This window comes from Camelus bactrianus, chromosome 2, assembly GCF_048773025.1.
Source record: "Camelus bactrianus isolate YW-2024 breed Bactrian camel chromosome 2, ASM4877302v1, whole genome shotgun sequence".
Taxonomy (NCBI): Eukaryota; Metazoa; Chordata; class Mammalia; order Artiodactyla; family Camelidae; genus Camelus; species Camelus bactrianus.
Genome location: NC_133540.1, coordinates 114,823,565 through 114,831,914, shown reverse-complemented (window position 1 = coordinate 114,831,914; position 8,350 = coordinate 114,823,565). Strand labels below are relative to the sequence as shown.

The 8,350-nt window shown below is 36.8% G+C and overlaps 1 long non-coding RNA gene across 1 annotated transcript in view; it reads right to left on the bottom strand.

The window, feature by feature from the left end:
* The window catches only part of LOC123619159 (uncharacterized), a 178,078-nt gene that overhangs the window by 16,212 nt on the left and 153,516 nt on the right, over positions 1-8,350 (bottom strand). Inside the window, exon 4 of the long non-coding RNA XR_006727703.2 lies at positions 3,907-3,961. This is a non-coding gene — a long non-coding RNA (uncharacterized LOC123619159). The remainder of the gene's footprint in view (positions 1-3,906; positions 3,962-8,350) is intronic.

Here is an 8,350-nt window from a genome sequence, read left to right as displayed (position 1 = left end):
TGACCCATCATACACTTCTTAGTTGTACTTGTCCCTGCTGGGGTCAGCAAGGGCTAAAATGGTTTTTTCATTGAAAAGCAATCAAAGTAGAAATCTACCGAATTTGCTAAAATCACAAGCGAATTTATAAAGATTCAGGGTCAAGAAAATGAGTTCTAAATCTTCTAGTCTGGCACCACTTAGCAATAATGATGGTCAGACAAGGGAGACTTCATTTAAACTGATCACCTCGTTTGTTTGGAATAGCTATTCCCTGTGCACGTGGAGACAGAATAAAGCAGTACCACCCGGGAGAGTCGTGGACGCACCTCTGCTTGTACCAGAAGCCTCTGTGGCCCCACCTCAAGTATCACATTGGACTGCAGCAGCAGCAGCCCTAGTGGACAGCTCCGTGCCGCACTTACTCAATCAGTTCTCTGTATTACACTCTCTCTGTTACAATAGCAGGTGTGGTTTCTGTTTTCCTGCCTGAGCCTAACTGATCCAACCAGCAAAGATGGAGAATAAAGGCACACCAAGACCAGGGATCTATGCTAGAATGCACACCTGTCTCCTCAAGGCTGTCTTACTTCTCACAGGGGCACACCTGAAGTGCAGAGGCTAGCCGTGTACGTGGCATACGGAGTCCATCAAGTGTAAGAGAATGAAGACAGGTTCACTCTTTACCATGTATCACACAGGGGCGGGGGGTGGGGGTACATGTCAGCACGTGAAGATCCACGTTATTACCATATAAGAAGTTTCTCACTCTGCACCGTTAAATAATCAGGTACAACTTCTTGTAGCTTTAATGGGCCTCTCTTGAAATATTTATATGTCAGGCTTGGCCACCCATGACCCACCTCAGCCTGTGTGGTCTGGTCCGATTTTTGTTTTTTGTTGTTTTTTTTTTATTCTGACCTGATACCATCCTCTCTCAAATAGTCTGCAATAAAGCTTTATGACTATTCTTCAAGCACACAGCAGTTTTTCCTGCATCAGAGCTTCTTTCTACCCAAGCAATTTTCTATACCCAAAGTCAACTCCTCTTCCGCCCTGATGCCTTTCATAGTGGTGATCCCTAACTTTTTCCTACCTGGATAACTCACACGTACTTTTCAGGAAACATTTCTTCAGGGCAGTATTTTCTCGTCACCACTCTCTCCCACTAGTCTAGATTGATTTTTTTTTTTTTTCTGGCTTAGACTCTACCACTTTATAGGTCATCATATCCTGTATATCATTGTCAGAAATAACAGAAGGAAAACCGATGAATCACAGAAGGAGCAATTAGTAAAAGTTTATTGTTCAGACAAAGAAAAGACACTCTGTGAACTGGGAGAACTCAAACCAAAACACAGAATGAGGCTCAAGGATGTATTGGTGTAAAACAGCTTATATGGTGAGAGAGTAATGACTATTTATTCGTCACAGTGATTGGTTATACTACTAGAATTTTCTTAAGTGATAGGGAATTGGTTAGTGGTTACCTCATATCATCCTTGGGAAAAGGTTTAGATTTTGCCTGTGATTTCAGGAGGGATAAATAAGAAATGACTCAAGTCCACTCAGTCTTGCATAATAAGCTAAATTAAGCTTTACTTTTATGACTAAACCAGTGTTTCTGCTAAGGGAATTTTCAAGGCTGGTCTTCATTTGCTTTTGATTTTAACAGCATACAGTTTTGTTTGGTTAATATTTTATTTCTGTCTCAATTTCGAGAAGGTAAGCCTGATGAAAGCAGGCACTATTCATTTTACTCATTTCCATACCCTTGGAACTAGAGACAGTGCCTGATACACGACAAGTATTCATTAAAATATCAGTTAATGGCTGCATAAATGGATAAATGATGATTGAATGTTATTGTCTTTATCAGTCCCGTCCAATATAACTTTTTGTGATTTCAGAAATGTTGTATGCCTGAATTATCCAGTATGGAAGACTATAGACACACATGGCTGTTGAACACTCAAAATGTGGTTAGTGTGACTAAAAGAACTGGACTTTTAATTTTATTTAATTTTAATTAAATTTAATTTTAGATAGCTGCATATGTGGATAGTTGCTAACACACTGGGCAGTGTTAAGTCTATGAGACAGAATTCACAGAGGGATGTTTAATGAAAATGTGATTGAAAATATTTGTAAGCAAGAGATACATTTGGAGGAATCATAAATCTTAGACTGAGATTCATATATGGAAAAATATTAAGTTTTTTGATCAGGGAACATGACAACATAGAACACAGAGAGAACTCTGGTTTGGAACAGAACTCTTCTCTAACATATTAAAGTGCAAGTTTCTTGTACTTGTTAAACTAGAGACATAATGCAACCAATATTTGAAAACACATAAATTATGTTCTGCCTTTTCAGAAAAATATGGAAAGACTAAATCTCATTAAATGTGTACCTCTTAAGTGTGAATATGATCCAGCTTCAATCTTTTATTAAAGTTTTATGCAGTATCTATGAAGTTAACAAAAATGAAAAATTTGGATATATATTTAGTGTAATAATGACTATTTAAGCACTCTGCCATGTTGGCTGTATAATGAAATGAGATAGCCTATTGATTATATTATTAAAAGATACTCATATTCAGATTTTATGATCAAAATTTTACAGTTTGAATACTTTGCATATGTTCATATATACTATATACATTTCAGTCATTAGTTAGTTGATTTCCTTCTCATGACAAATTTCATTCATGACACGTAAGTTTGACCATTTTTATTAATTTCTTGAACTATTCTTATTAGAATAATATATAGCTGTCCTTTGTAATTGTATACTTATCATTTGAATAGAGAGAATATCAAAGGTTAAGAATGGATGAGACATTGTTAATACCTATTTGTATATTCAAATATAAGCCAAATTGATATTTTCATGTAAATATGAATGTATTCTCGTAAACTTGAAAATATCCTACACTTTATCTGTAGAATCAGCTTTAAAAAAATATTTCTAACTCTAATTCTCTTGAGCCATACAAATGGTCCTAAGTTCTCTGAATGTTCTGTTCTGCTTGATTTAATTTTGTTTTTGTGGAGGCTAAACTCACATAATTCCATCTGAATTCAGAGTTACTACTTGAAAATTAAATTGCAGATTCAAGATAATATTTATCCCAGATCTTTGTTTCCTCTGCTTTGGGAGCAGTGATGATTTTATTCATTTCTGGTAAGGTAGTACCATCTTGGTTAAAGATACTTTTGACATATTTTTAATTTCAAGCCATGTAGTCACAAAACACTACCTCTAGTCACTTCATACCATCCCCATCACCCTAGAGATCTTCTCAAACACAATCCAATAAAAAATAAACTCCATTATCTATACAATGGCAAATATATTTTATGCTAAATATAACATTCTCAAATTAGACCAGTAATTTGTTTTAGAATCCACTTGTGGCCAAATGAAGCACTTAACCATGTTCTTGGGTCCTATTTTCTCCTGAAGACAGATTTCTAGCTCTAGAATAATAACATATACATTTTCAATAGTAGAGAAGAGTGAGGAGTAAACATTAGCAAATCCCACCTTTCAGTTATTCTGAAACCATCTCAGCCTCTCAGAGGGCATTTCGTCATAACTCTTTTTATTTCCCACATGCACAAAAAAGCAAATAAATATTACCAAGATCTTTTCTCAAGGCAGGCAAGGAATACAACTCAGCAGTAAAGAGCCAACTCTGCTGTCCTTCCAGACATTCTTCCCCACTCACGTTTCCATTCCTGAGCCATCACAGCAACGAGGGCTTTCCCTCGCGCTAGGATGTTTTCCCACGTAGCCTCCCGTGAAATGTTTACCACCTGAGCACCACCTTCTGTCAGGGTCTATTTGTGCCCTATCTACCACACAGGATGAAGCCCATTTCAACTGCCAGGGGGTGATGAGCCAGTTCCATCTTACCACGTGTTTTCTCAGATCATTCCCAGTGCATCAGACTGCGATGCAAGTCTCTCACCTGTGGAAGGAGAGAGGTAAGGAAGAACGATTAGATAAGGAAAGTATTAAACTGCAGCAAGTTCCAAGAAAGGTGAGACCAGTCTAATGGGCTGTCCTTGGATGAAAGGTGCCTGTTGGAGGAATTCCACATCTCACATGAATAGGCTTTCCTTTTTTTTTTTTTTTTTTTTTGAGGAGGGAAGTAATTAGGTTTATTTATTTATTTATTTATTTATTAATAGCAGTGCTGAGGATTGAACCCCAGACCTTGTGCGTGCTAAGTGTGCACCCTACTGCTGAGCTATGCCCTCCTCCCTTGAATAGGCTTTCTTTATTACCCTGACATGCTCAGTTACTGGCTAAGAGAACCCCACAGCAAGCATGGCCCTAGTGTAAACACAGTAGTGAATGCAAAGGGCACTGGAAGCTGCCAGACACATTCCTGCAAGAGCAAATCTGTGAAATTTGCAACTTTGGAGGTCACCTATAACTTCCATGTTCTCATAACCAATGGTTATTTTTCAGTCCTTCTCTTACTTTGCCATTCAGCCATGCATGGACTAGTCCCGACTATTAGAGTCAGTTAGTTCCTTGAAAAGCTCTGTCTTTGACTTCATTGACACCACCCTTTTCTGAAGGCCCACCTTCCTCTCTGGTTGCTCAGCGCATGTCTCATTTGCATGCTTATTTATTCTCTTCTGCTAAGCTACTAGATATTTTCAGTTTCCCAAACACAGGTCGATATGCTTTTTCTCATCACACTGTGTACTCCTTCCATGGTTTACCTCATTTATATTAAAGGCCTCAGTTTCTACTTAAATGCAGGTGACTCTCAAGTTTATATATACCCAGCTTAGATACATCCCCTGAACTTTAGACTCAGATATCCAGTTAGTTTCTGACATGTCACTGATGTTAAAACACACACCGAAGCCAACTAATAAAAACTAAATTCATGGACTTCAGCCCCTTCAATCCTAGTAAGTTACTTCTTCCACAATAACCTGTTACAACAAATGGCATCAACATCCTTCCAGTAACATAAGTAATAAAACTCCAAGTTATCCTTGTCACATCCTTCTTTCTCACACCCACATATCCAGCTCTCACTCAGTGCTGTGGTATTTACCACATACGTGCCCTTAGAATCTGTCTACACTCTTCTCCTCTTCACCTGGGTAATGTCATTTAATTCCTCAGACCTCAGTACAAACATGATTGGCTCACAGAAGCCTTCCCTAATGTCCTAAACTAAATGAAAAATCACTAGTGAATCTTCAAAATAATCCTTACATATTCAATTAGACTGACTGTTATAATTAGTTGACTAACGTCTATCTTTCCCATTCTAACAAAATATCCAAAAGCTCAGATAACCTGTCAGGATTTTCCTCATGTACCTAACATTTATTTTTAAGATATAACTGTTTAGATTTATAATGCTAAACCTGATCCTAAAGAAGCAAAATGTATTTATTAATATTCAATATTAAAAATCACCAAACTATATAAACAAACATATAAATATGACTGAAAAGTAAAATAATCTGATTACCTTTAGTACATATTATGAAAGCTTCAGAACTTTACATTTTCACTATGTTGGATGTTTTCTTTTGTATAATATGAAAATTGCACTGAATACAACAACTAAACCGTATGGATAAGACAAATGAGAACTTTTATAAACTTTTATATACAGACATCAGCAATATTAAGTTGGTTAGCTATTTTGTGTGGGGTGGGGAGGGGAGATAGTCCATTTACACTGTAACCAGAATCAAATAGTTTTCTTTATTGTATTTAGGTGGTCCAATAAATACTTTGCTCTTGAGTGTAATATTAAATTATAGCTTAAGAAGGTCTAGGGCAACAGCTAGCTTCTCAGAAGCTTATTACAAGTTAACTAGAATAAGAGTCTTCAGAGCTACATCTAATCCCACAGCCTACAGTTTTGTCACAGGATGCTAAGCTGGAGCTGCTCTGAGATAAAACACTCTTTCTTAGAGGTCCTTCTCCACCTTGTTGTGACACATAATGCATATTTCCTCTGTCACTTCATTCTCTATATGTCTCCTACTTGTTGTGTAGGAGGAGAAGATTGTCTGAGCTGGTATTTGGGTGGAAATAGCTTCATGAGTTATTTGAGACTGTAAAAGAAGCAAGGTTTCCTAAGAAAAGATAAATCTAACTTCACACGTATAGAAGCAATAATCTAAAGTGATGAAATAAGGACTGTTTTCCCCAAGTATCTCCCCTTTCTTTTGAATGAGAGCAGCGTATCATTTTGCCATATTATTTTTCCCATAGAGATAGGAAATGCGTCAGTAATAGCCAGTACAGTTCAACTGGATTTCCCACACTGCACCTGGAAATATGGTAGATGAGTTCTCACGAGTGGTGGGGGAATTGACAATACATATTTACAGTATTATTTAGTTTGTGAAGCCTCTAAACTCCCAAGATGGAAATTTTGTAACTATAACACACCAGTGTAACAAATTGAAGAGTATTACATTCAGGTGGCTTTTAGGCAGGGAGGAGGTGTGAAGTAATTATATTTATTTACTTAATTTTTAATGGTGGTACTGGGGATTGAACCCAGGACCCTGTGGATGCTAGGCATACACTCTACCACTGAGCTATGCCCTCCCTCTGAAAAGTATTACATTCAGTCTAAAGAGGTATTTGGCAATATTTTGACAATAACAGGTTGTTTGCCTGAATTCAACTTTATTTTACTGATCTAAGTATGACAGGTTTTGTGTGTTCGGATGGACTGCCAATATATAATTACGGAAGATTTTGTGTCAACCAGAAACTTACTGATATGTGATTCTATTTTATATTATGAATTGAAAATCACTTCTGCACAAGATCTTTTAGAGGTAACTATAGCTTACCCTTCCTAAAGGGGACTACTTTCTTCATGGTCAGAAATGATCTCTTAGCAAATGACTTAAATGATTGTATTCAGTCTTTACTAACCTGACTATCCTGCAGTATAAAATGCAGTTGACCTCTCCCTTCTAATTGAAAAACAACCAAGAGACTTTGGTTTCTATGAACTGGCAGTCCCTTGATTTTCCTCTGGCACTAATTGGCCTCAATTGAAACTTGTTTTTCCCTGCCTGGTCCTTTTATGCAGGTTTCTCTCAGGATTCTGTGATCTGTGCTCTGTGCTCTGTTCCATTATCACCTTTTGTGCTCTGCTTGAGCAATCAAATTTATTGTGATCTTCCTAAGTACCTCTATGTATTTATGACTTGAAAAGCCTGGATTAATCAGGATTCTCTAGAAAAACAGAATCAATAGAATTTATATAGATACGTAGAAAAATACATATATTATGAGGGATTGGCTCACACAATTATGAAAGCAAAGAAATTCCACAATCTGCTTCCTGTAAGCTGGAGGCCGAGGAAAAGCTGTGGTGTAGTTCCAGTCTAAACCAGAAAACCTGAGGACCAAGGGAGCCAGTGATGTAAGTCCTAGTTCAAGTCTGAAGGACTGAGAACAAGGAGTGCTGATGTACTGAGGCAAGACAAGATGCAGGACCCGGCTCAAGCAATGAGCAAATTAGCCCTTTCATCACCTTTTGGTTCTATTCAAGCCCTCAGTGGATTAGATGATTCCTATGCACATTGTTGAGGGAAATCTTTACTTAATCTATCAATTCAAATGCTAATCTTTCCTAGAAACATACACACACACACACACAGAGAAATATATCTTACCAGCTATTATACCTTAGTCTTGTAAAGTTGACACATAAAATTAACTATCGCAAGCTATAGTACTACCTTAGCAATCATTTCAGAGCTTTCAAATTTTTACATCTATATATTCCACTGCAGATGATACCTGCTGTGCTTCAAGTTGACATAGGCAACATAGGCCCAATTTGAAAATATAATACTTTCAAAATATACTTTACATCCTAAAACATTTATTTTTATTGAGATAGAATATACCTACAATAAAGTATACAAAAGTTACGTAAAAAGCTTGCTAAATTTTTGCTATGTACTTGATATAAATGCCTCAAAGATGAATATACAACAGATTTCCAAATTCCTAAATGTGGATTTACGATCCTAAAGATTCCTAAAGGATCCTCCCTGTTCCTTCCCAGCCAGTACTCCTCAAGGAAGCCATTAGTTAGACTTCTGTCTACATATATAAGTTTTGTTTAATATTTTTAAACATGATATAAAAAGAACCCTATAATATACGTTCTTTTGAGCTTGGCTTCTTTTGTTCATTATTGGACCAGAGATGCACCTGTATTGTTTTGTGTAGCAGCACTTCATTCTTTTGTATTGCTAGATTCATTGTACAAATAGAACAGATTTTATATATCCATTCTCCCCTTGGTGGTCATTTGGTTTATATGTGAGTTATCAGT